This window comes from Cydia fagiglandana, chromosome 23 (assembly GCF_963556715.1).
Source record: "Cydia fagiglandana chromosome 23, ilCydFagi1.1, whole genome shotgun sequence".
Classification (NCBI taxonomy): domain Eukaryota; kingdom Metazoa; phylum Arthropoda; class Insecta; order Lepidoptera; family Tortricidae; genus Cydia; species Cydia fagiglandana.
In genome coordinates this window covers 6525501-6544255 of record NC_085954.1, presented here as the reverse complement: position 1 = coordinate 6544255, position 18755 = coordinate 6525501, and the positions used below count along the sequence as shown (strand labels likewise).

The 18755-nt window shown below is 33.6% G+C and overlaps 1 protein-coding gene across 1 annotated transcript in view; it reads left to right on the top strand.

Moving 5' to 3' along the window:
• The first annotated feature begins 1426 nt into the window (after window positions 1-1426).
• LOC134675878 (homeobox protein OTX1 B) overlaps window positions 1427-18755 on the top strand; it is a 63340-nt gene continuing 46011 nt past the window's right edge. The window contains exon 1 of the mRNA XM_063534206.1: window positions 1427-1803. The gene's annotated coding sequence lies outside the window, so the exon portion shown is untranslated. The remainder of the gene's footprint in view (window positions 1804-18755) is intronic.

Here is an 18755-nt window from a genome sequence, read left to right as displayed (position 1 = left end):
CTTCGAACGTGGTTCACGGTAGGCCCTCTGGCAACCTTAGTCAGCTTGGCAACATTTCTTACTTACTGTGTTTTAGGGTTCCGTACCTCAAAAGGAAAAAGCTGAACCCTTATAGGATCACTCGTGAGTCTGTCTGTCTGTTCGTTTATTACAGGCTATTTTGTCGGAAACTACTGGACCAATTAAGTTGAAATTTGGTACACATATACATTACACATAATTATGTAGGTAAATTAGTGACCCAAAGATGGACATGTTTTTTTTATAATTTTAAAATACATAGGTTCGAAGTTATTTAAGAAAATAGCCAAAAAATGACCATTTCCCTTATCTCCGAAACTACTGGGTCTAAAATTTTGAAAAAATTACACAAAGAGCAACTTTTACTATGGGACCAACCCAGAAATCGCGAAAAAAAATTGACTCTCCCATAGGAAATTTCAACATCAGACCAGCAAAATGTATGAAACATCCAATTTTTTTCCGCATTTTCGGGGTTGGTCCCATAGTAAAAGTTGCTCAGTATGACCTAAACATTAATGGGTCTCTTTCTTGGCCTTTCGTTCTGATACTTACTGTATAAGTACAATTAACCTACACATTAACATAAGAGTAAGTATACATACTTAAACGAAATCTATAAATGTAAACAATAGTAAATTAAAACTAAGTAATTCGACAAATTTTTTTACTGTGCATATATAGTTGATAATTTTAAGATATAGGTATCTAAAAAATAAATAAAATATAACATGGGTGAATTTGGATGACCTAGCCCAATATTAGGCTAAATCACCCATTACATGTATATACATATTTATAGCTTATTGTTACTAACATAATGTTGTGAACAAACATGTGGATACCTTGAAGTAAATATATTCATTTTTATTTTATTTTTTGATTAATGGCTGGATAAATGATCCTAAATGACCTGAGATCATAACCCCATAACCACAAAAATATTTTTTTAAGTACTTAACCTTATTATTTTGTTACGTTACCTAAAATAAAAGAAATTTAAACTGTCTTGTACGCGAAGATGCAAATTATTTATTTAAAAAAAAATCATATTTTTTTTTCAAATTGGTACCTACATATTTTTATGTTTAGGTAAAAAAATATTGTTATTTAATATTTTTACCTAATTATCTATTACATAAACGATCTATAGGTCTTCTTTAAATAAAGTCCATCTTAACCTATTTAATAAAAGGAAAATATAAACAAAATCGTATTTCATCGCATTGGAGACAACTTTCTAAATCACCGGGATGAGACAGGGGCAGCACGTGCCACTCGCGCAATTTAAACAAAAAGACCTCCTACGCACCATGAAACTACCTAATTTAAGAAAAAAGTCGACAATAGACAATTGACACTCGTTTACTTTTTTTTACCTGAAAATTCGTATGTTGGGAGGGGAGGGGCGCGGAGGGCGCGGAGCGCGGCAGTCTCGGTTCGGCCGCTCGAGGGGACGCCGTGCCGCTCGCTTTATCAACAATAGATCATAAAAATCGAACAAATCCTCACTTTAACGTAGTTTTAGTAGTTTACATTTATTTTAAGCAACATTTTAACTAGTTTCAATTTAAAAAACGAAGTTTTCAACATCGACTTAGATAAAGAAATAACTCCAAGACTGAAAGGACGTATAGATTAAAATTGTGCTTCTTTTAATTTCGATAAGATTAAGTTTTAACGAACGATAACGTGAGTGTGCGTGCCAGTGTCGGTAATTAACGCTTTTCAGTGCAGCGGTATTACTAGTGTTGTAAAAGATTGGATTTTGGTGCTTTTAAGGTAAGTTTTCCCAAAAAAACTATTTAACAACAGCACAAACAGACTAGTGCGTTTTCGAATGTTAAAAAAATATAATCTTTTTCTAAGCATTAATGAGTAAAACCCATGTTCTGGGTGGGTTTTTGAATAAATTGCAATTGTAATAGGTAGCAATCCTCGCGTGGTACCTCCCTATGTTTTCTTACCCTCATTTTATTCGATTTTAGAGATACGCCTACTGTGTACGCCTTTGTCATACAAATTATATCAGAAAATACTTTAAACCGAAAATATTAATAAAAAAAAAACAAATAAAGAAACAAATATTTCAAAACATTACAATAACAGTGGCTTATTTTGCAAAAAAATATTTTTATTGTGATTAAAAAAAATCTTTACTGTCTAAAGCTTATTTTTTTATTCGGTATACTAAAATGACATTTCATAATATGAAATGACATTTTATGTTCATACTAAGAAATGTCATTTTAGTCTACGGAATAAAAAAATAGGCTATAATTTACCTATCTTTTTATTATATACGTTTGTAATTACTTACCAAAATAGATTAATAGCTACAATAGTTAATATTTAACTGACTACAAAGCTTCCAATTATTACAATAAAATTTTAATGTACCTAAGAAAGTCAAACGTAGGTACTTAAATTAATATTGATGGAAAAAGTAGGTAATAATGTTCCATTTGAGGTTATATTTTGTTTTGCAATTAATATTTCAAAACTAGATTAGACACCTGTTTATGTTAGAGCTATCTACTGATATCAGTCAGTGGTATTGAAAAAGTAGTGAGTAATTTAGATTTTTAGGACAGATAGATAAACAGAGCAAAGCAAATTGTGAAATGAACTTATCAATCGATTAAACCCTTGAAAGATAAAGTTCTAACTTTTTATAGCTACTGACAAAACTGTAGCAACAGTATTATTTTTTTAATTTATTTCAAAGAAAATTTAAAAAGTGAGTTATGCAGTTTTACACACCAACCTATAACTGTGGTAAAAAAATGGATTTAGCAATAAATCCTAATTATTCTAATAAATATAAATTTAAAATTACATATTTTTGCTTTTGTATTAATTAATAATTACCTATTCAATAAAGTAGATATCGATCCATGTATTGAATAATCAATGCGGTATATAGGTAGGTACTATACTTACCTAAGTACCTACATCTAAATTGCGATTATGAATAGCCTTCCGTCGGTCTATTGCTTTAGGTATTTTAATGACTACTACGTGTGGCACCCCCTACTTCACTAAGACTAAATAGTAAATAGTAATAGTAATCACTTTTTTGTACACAACATAGATTTACAAAAAAAATTACAGTAATGGAAGTACAAAGGTAAGGTAAAGGTAAAGGTAGGTTTTTTAATTAGCATAAAAATAACCACATACCTACCTACTATTTTTATGATTTTGGTGATGGTTTAAAATTGAATTTCAATTATTATTTTGAAACTAAAATATTGTAGGGTCGATTTGTACGTATATAATATTGAGTAGGTATATTATCCTTATTTTTGGGAAAAAGTACTAGTACTAGAAGAAAGTACTAGGTTTCTGTCTCAGTCTGAAACGCGCATAGAGTATCTAGGTACCCTAGAATTACAAGCGACCGCAGGCTACGGTAACCACTTAGTCAAAATATTCATATATTTTTCATAAGTTTTTGCATTTCCTCCAAATAAAAACTAAATACTATTTTATTTTTAAATTTTAATGTATTATTTAGTTTTATATGATGTTAACCCTAATTTTAAGTTTAGTAATAATGATACTAACCCCAATGGACCTAAAGTCTGAAATAAATGTTTTTTTTTTATATTTTTAAATACACCCATCCGTTAAATTAGGAAACCTACCTACAATAGCAATTACTCCTACCTCTCAAACTTACCCCTCGTCGAAAACCATTAAGCTACCCCGCCCAGGGGTGGAACCACCACTGGCAACATCGTTGCGTAATAGTGGTTTGATGTCTATTGTTCGTTTTTTATTTTATTTTTAAAAGCGCGGTTTTTGGAAATTGCTACTTGGATGGTTTTAGTGAGTGGTCTTTTTATAGTGATGTTTTTTCTTACAATTCACAAACGGAACGTTGTTACAACGTCTTTATATACTAGAAAAAACTATGAAAGAACTATGGTGTTTTAATGAAACAATATACCTAAATAAAATACAACATTTATAAAATAACTAAAATATTTCATAGCCCACCTTCAGCAGGTAAAATTATCATTAACTCGGGATTAACAAAATCGGCTATTGTTTGAATTATAGTTTAATTTTAATCTGCACTAAGAGAAGTTGAAATTACGTCTTAAGAGATAAATATTTAAAGCCATGTTTTAATCTGTCATTAACGCATCATCGTAATCTGTAGTCTGTACTTTAATAGAGATTATAGCATCTGCTAAATTTTCTTAGAAATTCAGACATTTCTCGATAGATTAAGTATTTAATAAGCGTTTTTTTTATTACTACTACCATTCTATTGTAAGAACCCTTTTCTTTTAAATTAAAATCATCATTTTAATATTAAATTACCCATATCCGGTTGAGATAAATTTTCATTTGAAATGAATAAAGAAATGAGAAAAATGCCCAAATAATTATATTTTTTACTAATTGAATTTCTGTAGTAACTCTAATGCTAATTGATCCCCTAGTATGTAAATATCACTAATTTGTAATATCAGAATTACTTATTTTCAAACTTACCCCGTTATCGAAGTTATCCTAATGGACCATATATGTAGATGTTTTCTTGTAAAAAAGTTAGGGTTAAAATTCAATTTCTAAATATATCCCCCAACGCAGACATAGTGATATAAATATAAAGTTCAGCCATCTTCGAGAGGGCGTCGCCCAGACCACGCCCCTTGAATGTACATGTTTTAAACACACTTTATGCAACTATTAAACAATGCTTGTGGTAATAAATGTTATTGAACATATTAATTAATTTAGTTATGTTGAAAAATATTTATGTTGTTAATTGGAATAATAAATTTCACGGAAAATAAACACTGCAGAATTAAAAGTATTAATTTACAATTTGTCGTAGTAAATAATAGTAGATGAATAATATTAAAGTATGTATTTCGTATACTCTTGATAAAATAGCGTATTAAGTTTAGCTTGTAGGGAATTATATTTTTAAATAATTAAACATATAAACTAAACTATTTAGGTAAATATATAAAAATGAATGATAGTGTAGGTACCTATACCTATATAAACAAAGGAGATACCTAAACATTAAAAATAAAAACAAAATACTGTCGGTCTTTTATGCTTCATAGGTTTTAAGCTATAAAACGATTTAAGTTCAGTAATTTTTTTCTTACTTGTAATTATTAAGTACATACTTATTTGTAACTTTATTTTGTATTAACTAGTTCAATAATTTTAACTGTAACTGGTTCCCCGCGATACATGCTTAGCAGAGACCCCTGACATATTGTGTTATTGATAATAAAAAACTTTATTCTTATTTCTTCTTTGGTACTTTATTATTTTGATTTCTCTATTTATGGGCACTTTTGCAATTTTAATTTTATAAATTGACACGTGTGTTCGGCAATAAGTACTATTCTAGGTTTACTAACGAATGGGCCAAAAACGTTTCCCAAAGTATCACATCCCAAACTATGTTTCCCAAATTATCATTTCCCAAAAAAATGTTTGGCAAAACAACTTATCGCAAATTTTCAGTTAGCAATAGTCTTTTTTGGCAAGTTATTGTTTAGCAAATAATTACTTGGACAAGTTTCATTTTACCAAATATTATTTAGTCAAATGTATCATTATATCATTAAGCATAACTTACATGTCCCAAAATATTGCATGGCATACACTTTACATACCAATAGAGAGGAGGCTGCAGAATTTTATTTGTCTGGTATTTAACTGATCATTACACATATACATAGTAAAATGTAACGTAAAAAAAAACATTCTTACTGCCCAAAATATGTAGTAAATGATCACTAAAATTAAAACTCCATTTAATGTAAAATGATAACCATATTTTTTACATCTTGCTATTCTATTAAAACAAATAACACCAAAGTAATCATTGTAGCCCAAAAATAGTAAATAACCACCAATATTTAAACCACATTTTAGTTTAAAATGTCATGCATTTTTTTTACATTTCGTTATTCTATTAAATTAATTAATCCACTTCGATGACCTTTTTCTAGTAGGTACATAGTATTTCGTTTCTGTAAGGATCGCAGTTCTAACCTAACCCATTTTTCTAATAGCATTTCGATTCTGTGAGGGTCACAGTTCTAACCTAACCTAACCCACTTTTCTGATAGCGGTTCCATTTTGTGAGGATCGCAGTTCAAACCTAATCCAACCCACCCAAATTACGTAGAATTTAACATACCTATATTAACATAACAAAAAGTACAAATTTAAATAGAGATGCCTATTTGTCTTTGCGAAGTGACAATTTTGACCAAACATCTTTTTGGAATATAATATTAGACAATAAAAAACGTTTGCTAAATAAGTTTTTGTCCTAATAACATTTGACAAAGTAAAATCATGCCAAAAGATAATTTGACCAAATAAATTATATGCGAAGTGTAACTTTGCTAAAGGTTCCTTTGGGAAATTAAACTATTGCGATAAGTTTGTTGGGAAGTGAAATTTGGCGAAACGTATTTGGCCCAAACGAAAGTACACCGTTTTTCTAATATAGGTATCTTCCATATACAAATAAAGATTAGTTTTTAATTCTAACGTTACCAAGACGCCAAACCAACACCCATACAAGTCCTACACGGCCATACAAAAGCCTCAAAACTGCCATTCACGACTTTAATTGGATAGAGAAGTGCTGAGTCAGTGCGCTTTGTTCCTTCCGAGTTACGCACCAAGGATGTCTGGCTGTTGAATGAGACATCATAAAAGGTATCATTAAGAAATAGGTATCATAATAAAATATAATATATGTGAATAAAATCGAAATTTTTATATTGAAAACATTACAATAATACTTTATTTGATGGACGATAAGAAATAATAACATACTCGTACTTCTAATTATAAAGTTTTCTTAACACATGTTAGGTACCGTAAAATGGGGTGAGTTGGGTGAAATTTGACTTTCAAACCTCGATAAAATTTTATTTTTACATGTGAAACTGAATGGTGTATATAATAAGTGGTTCGGACGTTTGTATTTTATTTTGGGTAGTTCCATTTCATAATTTTGACGATAAAGACGAAAACCCACCTCACTCCGTAGTGCCTCGTATTTGGGGTGAGAGAGTTTTTCATACAAAGGTGATTTTGGAGGATTGTTGGATCGTTTTTTTTTATTATGCGTATTACTATAGCCCCATTTTAAATTGGAATACATTATTTTTGTAGCAGGAGCCTTAAAATCCCTTCTCACCCCCCTCTCAAACCTTCTCTCCCCACTCATAACCCAATTCTCTCCGCGAAATCTACTCACCCCGTTTTACGGTACCTACTTACATAATTATAGAAAATCGAAAAATTCAAGAACTTTTTTCTGTGCATAATCGTATATGTAACCCATATATCGTGCTCAAAGCTCATCCAGCACTAATATATCATAGTAGTCATCATCACGACGATAAAACATCAATTAAGAGTTTCCCATGCGCGAGCGCAAGTTAATCACCGTTTCATAGCCGCAGGCGCCATGTTGGTTTTGTAACCGTCTGTACGTCATTCTATATTTAATTAATAAACTAGCCTGTTGGTTTGCGTTTTTGTTCGCAATTAATCTTTTTGTATATTTGTATCCCTGCGTAACGGGGTTAGGTAAATAGGTATAGTGTAGGTATTTTCAAACTATTTACTATATATCCATACTAATGCAGGTATTTAAGGTAAACGTACTGGTGCTCGACGCGGTCCCAGTACATGTCATCTTGAAACTTAAGTCATTGTCAATAGAGGTGACAGCAAGGTGTCATCTAATGAGCATTAGCATGTCGAGCACTAAGACGTTTACCTTACTACTAAATTAAACTACTAATCCGCATATTGTGCTGCATTTTAAGTTAAAGTTCTTCCCTGGTCCATAAATTCTATGCTACAGCGCTTAAAAATTATTCAGCACTAGGTAATCTAATAAAATAAATAAATAAATATCTGGGGACATCTTAGGTTGATCTGTGTAAGGGCCCCCCCACATCTGGCGTCTTTCGAGCGTCGGCGTCTACAATTCTATGGCCAACGTCGACGCAACGTCGACGCAGCGTCGACGCAACTGCGCAGCGACGTCATTTTCCATAGCGCTGGACCGACGCCGACAGACGCCGACGCTCGAAAGACGCCAGATGTGGGGGGGCCCTAAGTATTATTCGTCTCGTGAGTAGTATTATTTCGTCGCCTAGTAGACATAGTACAAGCTTTGCTTAGGGCCCCCCCCACATCTGGCGTCTTTCGAGCGTCGGCGTCGGTCCAGCGCTATGGAAAATGACGTCGCTGCGCAGTTGCGTCGACGCTGCGTCGACGTTGCGTCGACGTTGCGTCGACGTTGGCCATAAAATTGTAGACGCCGACTCTCGAAAGACGCCAGATGTGGGGGGGGGGCCTTACTGTTTAACTCACTTATTTTTAATCACTCGCGCGACATGTTTCGGTCAGCCTAGGTCTCCGTTTTCAAGCACTAACAAAGCTCGAGTAGCACACTATTCACGCACTATACACTATAGTGCACGATATGAAAATAGAGACCTAGGCTCTCCGAAACATGACGCGCGAGTGACTAAAAATAAGTGAGTTTAAACCTTATCGTATTATTAGCTTAGTGTTAGTATGATTCATCATCATCATTGAAAAATTTATGTTTTGAAAAAAAAAAGAAAAATGTTTATTTGTTAACAAAGAGGGTACAGTTGTAAAGGTTGGAGTCTTCTGGTAAGTATAAAATCATTTAACCTCTAGCCGCCCATACGTCAATCCTTGCCAAGCAAAATGAAATTTTATTTTGTCCACACAAAGTTCAAATTAGAATGGAACAGGAGACCTTTTTATAGGTGTCTGGGCGGCTAGAGGTTAAGAGTTATTCTCTTGTCGGTGGAGTATCTTCCAGCTTTCCATATCTTGCGCCAGCCCTTTGACTTTTTGACTTCTAGCAAAAAGAATAGATAGTATAGAGGGGTCCTGTCATAGTACGTTGTAATCACTGTAAATTTACTGCCATCTATCGACACACGACTATAACTAAAAAAAAAACACTTATAAAATTATCAAAAAAATGAATATATATGGATAAATGATTTTATTATTTTTATATCATTTTGACCCATGTTCATTCACTGATATCTATTATGTGTTAAAATTGTTACTTAAATATGAAACGGTGTCGTCACGCCATCTAGCCGAGAATAGGCTAAAGGTGCGAGGTGGTCTATGCGAGAATTACTTTTTCTTGATTTCCGAGGCACGTTTTTTTCTTAGACTTTATTCATCTTATACGAAGTTACATATGTATGTTGTGTGGAGCGCTGGTGGCCTAGCGGTAAGAGCGTGCGACTTTCAATCCGGAGGTCGCGGGTTCAAACCCCGGCTCGTGCCAATGAGTTTTTCGGAACTTATGTACGAATTATCATTTGATATTTGCCAGTCGCTTTTCGGTGAAGGAAAACATCGTGAGGAAACCGGACTAATCCCAATAAGGCCTAGTTTCCCCTCTGGGTTGGAAGGTCAGATGGCAGTCGCTTTCGTAAAAACTAGTGCCTACGTCAAATCATGGGATTAGTTGTCAAGCGGAACCCAGGCTCCCATGAGCCGTGGCAAAATGCCGGGATAACGCCAGGAAGAAGAAGGAGATACGAAGTTACATATGTCTTTGCTTCTAGTATGACTCACGACAGTTGAAATCACAGTTTCTATTATTCAGCAGTTCTGATTATATAATATCCTACCACGATTATATCATACCTCAGCCCGGTGCAGTGCCAATTAACTGCACATCATTAGTCGTAACGAGATCCAAAGATAGATCCGGAGATTTAGTCGCTTAACGCGGGGGCGATAGTGATCTGTTTGAATTAAAATGTTTATCGCGAGTCTTATTTGAAGTACGAAACAAATGAATGTTGTTTAATTAATGTAATGTTGTGTAAGTGTAGTTGAAATGTGGGGCGTTCGGGTAGTATTTAATGACCACTAAGAAAGTTTGCTGAATACCTATATCTTTATTAAGTAAAATCGGGCTTATACACTATTGGTCTACGTGAGTGGCATTTAGATGACCTTTACATAAATGCAATTATAATTATTGTTCATTTTAATAAAATATATTTTCTATTTCTTAAATGTCACATGACGTGTTGACTGTGCCCACAGTAAGTACAGTCAACAGCAGAGCTATGAAAACAGGCAAAGTGTCAAAAACATGTATACAGTACTTTATTGCCTGTACTTACATTAAGGTCGTGTATACAAATTTTTGGCACTTTGCCTGTATTCATAGCTCTGTTGTTGACTGTACATAGTGTTTTATACCGTTTTACTCGTACAATAAAGTCGTGTAAATAATTTTGAACACTTTGCCATCTTACCTCGTATGTATACCTACGAGTTTATCTCATGCAAATTGATATTTATACAATTTATATAAGTTTTGAGATACTAAGTAATAAGTTGGCTGAAAATGTATTGGGGTTAAGGATTATTTCAGTTTCATTTTACTGAAATTTAATAAATTTGATACCTAGGTTACCTACTTACAATAGTACCTATAACTATAACCTATAGTTGAAATTTTTAAAGCAATCATAGTAGGTATGCACATTATTTTTAATTAGGTACTTATACAAAACTTATGGAACTATTCATAGCGTTACATTACAGATAAAAAGCATGAGTACTTATAAGTATAAAATTTTGACAAAATCAGATAGTAAACATCCTATTGAACATTACACACTCCAAAAAACCGATTACATTTCGTAACTTGATTACCAAAACTCATCAATCTGATAATAATCCACTTCTTGACACTTTCTTATCTTATCTGTGGTCAGGACGTTTACTTCATTACCTACCTTCTGTAATTAAAAATAAAAATTAAAAAAGATACATGTCAAAAACTAGTTCATTCAAATTTAATATCTGTGGCATGGATTATAGATTTGAATTCGTTTGTTTTGTGTATTATTTTGTTTCTTATTGTACCATTGTTGCTAATTATGTATTGTTATCGTAGTAACTAATCTTTGTTTGATAAAAAAAGTCGTGATTCGGTATGAAACACGCGTAATGCGACTGAATTGCCAGATTATTTAGATGTATTATTATTTATTAGGCTTAAACTTGGTAAATACATGGTAAACACTTAATTTTGCAGATAATTTACCAATATCGGTGCAGGTTTCATTTTTAATCTTGTAACTAGACAATAAACATAATTATATAAGTACAACACGACTACTTGTCAATTGAATTTAAACCTTAAGATTTAGCAATACGTCTATCACCGTAAGTAATTAACCTAACCTAACCTAATACCGCCGCCGAACGTGATAGTTTGATCTGCTTTTAAAATCAGTCATCCGAATAATTATACTACCTACTTAAGAAATATGGATTTAAATTACGATGGCTTTTAATATAATTTTTAAACATCGTTTTAAACAACGGTTACTACTTAAAGGTCCGCTAAACTGAGTCACAGGAAACTTATTTTACAGTACATGTGGCCCTATTTTCCCGCACTAGTGCGTAAAATAGCACTTTTCGTGTGTATGTCAAAAGTTTAAAGGGCCATATGTTGTAAAACGTTGTACGATACACGTGCGAATAGGTAATTTGCAACTCGTGTCGATTTAAAACACTCCCTTCGGTCGTGTTTTAATTTATCGCCACTCGTTTCAAATTTCCTCTTTTCCGCACTTGTATCGTAAATAACTATTACAGTACATATGGTTCTATTTTCCCGCACTAGTGCGTAAAATAGCAGTTTTCGTGCATATGTCAAAAGTTTAAAGGGCCATATGTACTTACTGTAAAACTTTGTGACTAGGTGTTACACGTGCTAATAGGTAATTTCCTCTTTTCCGCACTTGTATCGTAAATAACTAATTCCATGCATACAGAAAGTAATCGTAAAAGTATGGTAGCAGTGCTACCGCAGCACAATAGACAACCCTCAAAAATACGTAAATGTAAGACGATAAAATGAACATTGCACTTTGATAATCAATCGAAAATGAAAATCATGCAATCTTTAATAATTTTACGGTTTAGACTCACTTGTCCCCAACCTGATTTCTCGGCGCGCTCGCAGCGTGCGACGCGGCGAGCCGCAGTACGCGATGCACGGCCGTCGTGAACGCTGCTCGCACTGTTAGTGCTTGAGAAAGGAGACCTAGGCTCTCCGAAACATGTCGTGCGAGTGACTAAAAACAAGTGAGTCTAAACCGTAAAATTATTCAATGTTAGTATGTCTCACAACAGTTTAAATTCGAATCATGCCTTGATTATTCTCATCGTGATCATACGAGTACATCGGGGTTTTCGGTGCGGGAATGATTTCGTGTATTTATAACTTTGTTTATTGTAAAATAATTACCAAACTATGAATTAAACGTAGGTAGTAAGGTCCAAACGTGCTTAGAAATGTTAAATTAGTATCGTTTTTTACAGTTTTTACCTGTTATTTAGCTAGTGTAAAACATTCCCGCACCAAAACCCCGATGTATGATCATGATACATTTCTTCGATTAAATACATACTTAGGACTAGATATGTACTCTACTTAAATTTAAAAAAAGAAACGTAGCAAATATGTAAGTACATGTATTACTGAATTATCCAGTAAGTATTTGTGAAACTTATAGGTAACTTTTTTTTTAAATTGAATAAATAACAGTTATTTCGACTTAAAATAAGTAGGTACCTACCTACATTATTTAAGTGGAAATAACCGTATCTTATACAATATTGAAAAAAAGTTACAAGAGTAATAACATTGTTTACAAAAAGTACTTATACCTATTTGCTTTTTCTATTAGTCCACTACCTGATAAATTCATAACATAACAAATGACAAGTCGAAAGTATTTCCTAAAAAGTAGCTACGAAATATATTTACGTCTATAATGACTTGGTAGTTTTTATGACACACGATAAATAAAGAAAGAAACCTCCTACTGTGCGCAATTTGCAAAACAAAGCAATGCCAACATGAAAAATAAAACCATAGACAATAACTTTTTTTATTTCACAAGAGGCAGATGTTCGAGCGCATACTGCCAATGATGTTTATGTGTTTGTTGGGAAATAATAATAATTAGTGGTACGCCCTTTCACGGCCCTTGCGGATTAGCCGCCCTTTAAAAAAAGTCACCATTCTGGTGAGGGTAGATGGCAGTGGTCTGGTCGGTTTATATGAAACTAGGATGTTATTTATGGCTTTCTGTGGTGTCGTCACGAATCCATAAAATTTAAGTAGGTACCTACTGTAAGTAGTAACAACTCAAAAGTTAGTACGAATAAAATAGGAGTTAAAGCAAATTAATAATCTTTAAAAAAAGACGAGCAGTCGTGTATTTCTGAAACAATCATAATTATATTTTTCTCTGGAAATCAAACTCATTTAATTTTAAAATCGTCTTTATTCTTTTGGTCTGTTAATTTTGGCGATTTATATTGTTTATAGGTATACTTAGTAAAAGTACCGTAGGTATTAGATAATTCATCAAATAAACATTCATTTACAGCACGGACATAAAAGTCATAAAATGGTTATTCTGTTACGGCATAGATATTCTTTTTTATTTGAAATAATAATTGCGATCAAGCGTCATAAAAAGATTCATTTATTTTTTCTCGTAGGTTGGCATTAAATTTAGGTTGTTAAAGCGGGCCACATCGCGTACAATTAAATATACCGCCCACACACGACGCGATAAATATACCGATGAATAGGTAGGTTCTTTATTGTACACAATCGCGCGTTACTATTTGTTGCTATCACGTTCCACTTGCATTCATGCATGCGAAACTCACCCGATAAAATACCTATTGTATTCACGGCTTTTTAAAATGTCACGTCGAGGCAACATTAAAATCAAATTTGAAATTCCATCTGATATTTTCGGTGACATTTTATTAGCAAGCTGTAATTTATTTCAAATAGGCCCATATAATATTTTATTCAACATCACTGACATTTTATACTTAAGTATTTCACTACGAGCTAGTCGTAAAATAAGAAAATGTTCGACGTCGTTTTAATATACGTCAAACGTATCTAAAGATCCCAAGCTCTTGCATTATTTAAACTTATCGAGTCTAGATTTCCAGAATCACTCGAAAACCCAATAAAACACCCATCTATACCCATCTTGCTCCCACTTAGGAAGCGGCTAACTTAAAAGCAGCTATCTCTTTTTGTTTGCTAGGCGGGTGATTTTAAAGCCACGCCTTGCAACACCCTCTGTAAGTTCTTCTATCCTGTTCTTTCTCGAGTAAAGCGTATGTTGCGTCGCGCTGACGGTTGGTATCGATTTTCGTTTTTTCATGTTGTTTACTTGGTTGAATGCCGCCAGTGTTCGCTTTTCGAATATTTCTTGGTATCGCGTGTTGACTTTACGCGGGAGAGTTGTAATTGCAACTGGATTTATGTGTTGCCAGCCTTTTTTGTTGGGGTATTTTATAGTGCAATTACTATAAATAAAAAAATCGAAGCGCATGTTGAAATGAGGATTAAAGTGCAATCGCCCGTAGATATAAATTTGTGATAGAGTTGAAATAAAATGTGTTTTGAAGTCTATGTTAGACCATACGCTTAGTATTTACCATTTAATTTTAGAAAGTATTAAGTACGTTATTTTTTTTTACAGTACTGCAGTTTACCGTCCTAGTACGGTAATTGGCACAATACGTGCATATGTCGAAAATTTGCATATGTACTGCAAAACTTTGTATAACACACGTGCGAAAAGGTAATTCGCAACTCGTGTTGATTTATAACACTCCCTTTGGTTGTGTTTCAATTTATCGCCACACGTTGCGAAATTCTTACTTTTCGTACTTGTATCGCAATGTAGGTACTATTATTTTATATAGTTCGTTTTTTTTAGCATTAGAAATAAGGTAAACAATCTTGATGTGTCTTTTAATTGAAAAACACATTTTAAAAATAAGTTACGGCAAATACGTAACAATTATGAATCTAATACGATCATTTATATTCTTCTGCTTTCATAAGTAATAGTTTTTGATTTATAAAAAGCGAATTTCAATTAAAAGACATGTCAAGACCGCTTACCTTCTTGCAAGTTCTTTCTAATGCTAAAAAAACCGGGCAAGTGCGAATCGGACTCGCGCACGAAGGGTTCCGCACCACAATGCAAAAAAAAAAACAAAAAAACGGTCACCCATCCAAGTACTGACCCCGCCCGACGTTGCTTAACTTTGGTCAAAAATCACGTTTGTTGTATGGGAGCCCCATTTAAATCTTTATTTTATTCTGTTTTTAGTATTTGTTGTTATAGCGGCAACAGAAATACATAATCTGTGAAAATTTCAACTGTCTAGCTATCACGGTTCGTGAGATACAGCCTGGTGACAGACGGACGGACGGACGGACGGACGGACAGCGAAGTCTTAGTAATAGGGTCCCGTTTTACCCTTTGGGTACGGAACCCTAAAAACGAAGTATAGAAATACCTACATACCCACACAACAACAATACATTACCCATACAACAATAAAGCAGTCCACAATGTTAAAACACTTAAAACATCAATTCACTTGGTTGTTTAAAAAATAAATAATGTAGGTACGAGTACATTATAATTCAAAAACAACATAATTTGGCTAGGGACTGTCTCTTTTTATACATACATGTCTTTGTCTTACGTTAGTAGATCCTACCTACCGACTAGCACCCAAAATAAAGGAATGAGTATAGTTTTTTGTTCTTATTTACTGACAAATTTGATTTGCCAGACTAGTTGTCTATCTAGTGACAACCTACCTACTTTTATTTTATTTTTTTCGTATCGCTTTTTCTGTACTCCACTTCAGAGATTTACAGTTTTTAATGTACCGCTTCTGTGGTTAAGGTGGTAAAATCCTCAACATGCCCATTGTATTTGGTTAGAGGACAGTCAAATACCATGTGGTGTACGGTGTGCTCGGCTGCTCCACACCGACATACTGGTGATTCGCACCAGTTCCATTTGTGCCACAAATAAGCACAGTTTCCAACTCCCCTACTACCTACTAATAACTTAGTAACATAGCCCGCTTTACTTTACGTATATAGGTATAAACAAAGCAACTGCATAGATCCAGTAATCATATATGTTTCACCGAGTTTTAACTCTGATATCTACCTTGCCTATACTCTGTATCTTTAGGTATTTCAATAAAAGATACAGACCTATTGAAAAATTGATTTCGGAGTCGGGCCTGATAAAGCATGTTGTTGTCTATAAAAATTTAAAGTGTAAGTAAGTAAATATCTGCTTTTTTTGGAAAATTAAAAAGAGGTTTCTAATAGGTAGATATCAAATGGTTATATATAGGTATACTTCGTTTTTTTTAGCATTAGAAATTAGGTAAACAATCTTGATGTGTCTTTTAATTGAAAAACACATTTTAAAAATAAGTTACGGCAAATATGTAACAATTATGAATCTAATGCGATCACTTATATTCTTCTGCTTTCATAAGTAATAGTTATTGATTTTTAAAAAGCGCTTTTCAAATAAAAGACATGTCAAGATCGCTTACCTTCTTGCAAGTTCTTTCTAATGCTAAAAAAAATCACGTTTGTTGTATGGGAGCCCCATTTAAATCTTTATTTTATTCTGTTTTTAGTATTTGTTGTTATAGCGGCAACAGAAATACATCGTCTGTGAAAATTTCAACTGTCTAGCTATCACGGTTCGTGAGATACAGCCTGGTGACAGACGGACGGACGGACGGACGGACGGACGGACGGACGGACGGACAGCGAAGTCTTAGTAATAGGGTCCCGTTTTACCCTTTGGGTACGGAACCCTAAAAACGAACTATAGTTAACGCAAAAAGAAACATTCACTGTAAGCAATAAAATATTTCGAAACAGCCATTTAAATCATAACTATATCTGTCCAATGCCAATCATCGACAAATTTCATGCCCACATGTACCAATTACAAAAGTAGCAATATCCGACCCTCGCAAACCATAAACAATAACTTATTCCATTTATCTCCGCGCACCATAGACGAAAACTCGAAAACTCTCAATTAGAGCACGAATGGCCAAGGCGCGTGCCCATTGTGCCAGTACCAACATGGGGGAGCTAATAAATTGAATATGCGAAGTGAATTAGAAGCCTTATGTTGGCTACATTGGATGGCGATTAGTTTTGTATTATAAGCGGGGGAAAATGAACGGTCTAATGGTTACGGCTGAATGAGGACACCTTGGCCCTGATGTCACGACAAAAATTGATTGTCAAAGTCTAATATAAACTTTTTGGGAATAAACTAAGTATTGCTATGGAAATATCTAGGCTCAAAAAGGTAAGTCCGAGTAGGTAGTGATAGTGGCTTACTTACAAAGAGAAATGATTCGTTTCAGGTATCTCTCGAACAGCTTTGCTGAAAATGTAGGGGACGGTAAACAGGATAACCTATAGGTAAATTCCAAAAGATATTCGTATCATAAGTATAATCATTTATTTACAAACAAGATATACGAGTATAATAGTGGTATTACTAAACGAAATTAAAAACCAGCTTATAGATCTAAAATAGGCCGTCTTAAGGCATTGCACTAAGGATGCTGGCGGCATTTCCTCGCTGTATCGCAATGCTGATACGTTGTGCGAGGTAGCCGCCAGCTCTATACAGTCAGCAGCAATAGTTGCTAAGCGGGCGAGGTGATCAAAATGATTTTTACGCGACTTTATTAAGTATTAAGAGAATAAGAGCGCGTCGAGGTAATTTTGAACACCTCGCCCGCTTAGCAACTTCTGCTGCTGACTGATATATATATTTATTATATAGTCGTCTTCATAATTTCACTTTTAAACCAGAAGGCATAGAAATCACTTCGCTGTATTATCTGCCTATTGTTAAAATACATCGCATAAACACATTACTTTCTACGAGTTACGTAATATCTTTTAAAATTGCAATAAGTACTTTACCTACGTTTATCAGACCTGTTTTCTGGATAATCTCTGGTAATTCCAATTTGACAAAAACAATTATCTTTCCAAATCATATTATTCCTATTCAACGTAAGTACAACTGTATAACGCTCCTATTATGCGCTTGGTCAGGAAAGTACCTATGGCGTTAAACTAGCGTATAATTTATTACAAAACCTACGACTCCGTAACCACTGGTTGTTAGCAGCCATTACGTTACAGACCTCCTGGGACTAGAAACCCTCGAGACACGCTAAAAGGCAGGGAAGATCTATCAGTCATGCTTGAACTTTGAACAGATTCAAGTAATAAAATACAAGTAGGTATTTTAAGAAGTAAAATGTCATTACAGTTTTATAATTTAAATCTACGAATAGAATAGGTACAATGTTCAACCACATGAATGACGAGGCACGTCATATACAGGGTGTAATCGTTAAGTGTAGCCAGGCGATAATTCCGTAAATATTACAGATATGAGAAAACTTTAATAAATAATAAATGAAATCATGAAATAATAAATCTAACATTTATTTTTTAACTACACCGCAAATTTTAAGAAAAGTTCATTTAGAAACATTTAGGAGTGACGGACCCTCTCAAATGTTTCTAAATGAACTTTTGTATCGTACAAGGGCGTCACTTCGAGCAACAACTGTAAATAAAAAATGTACTTCCTTAAAAAATAAATGTTAGATTTATTATTACATAAACGGTAGTTTCATTATTTTACTACAGTTTATTATCGCAAATAATAAATTTCAAGCATTTTAATCTGTTACTA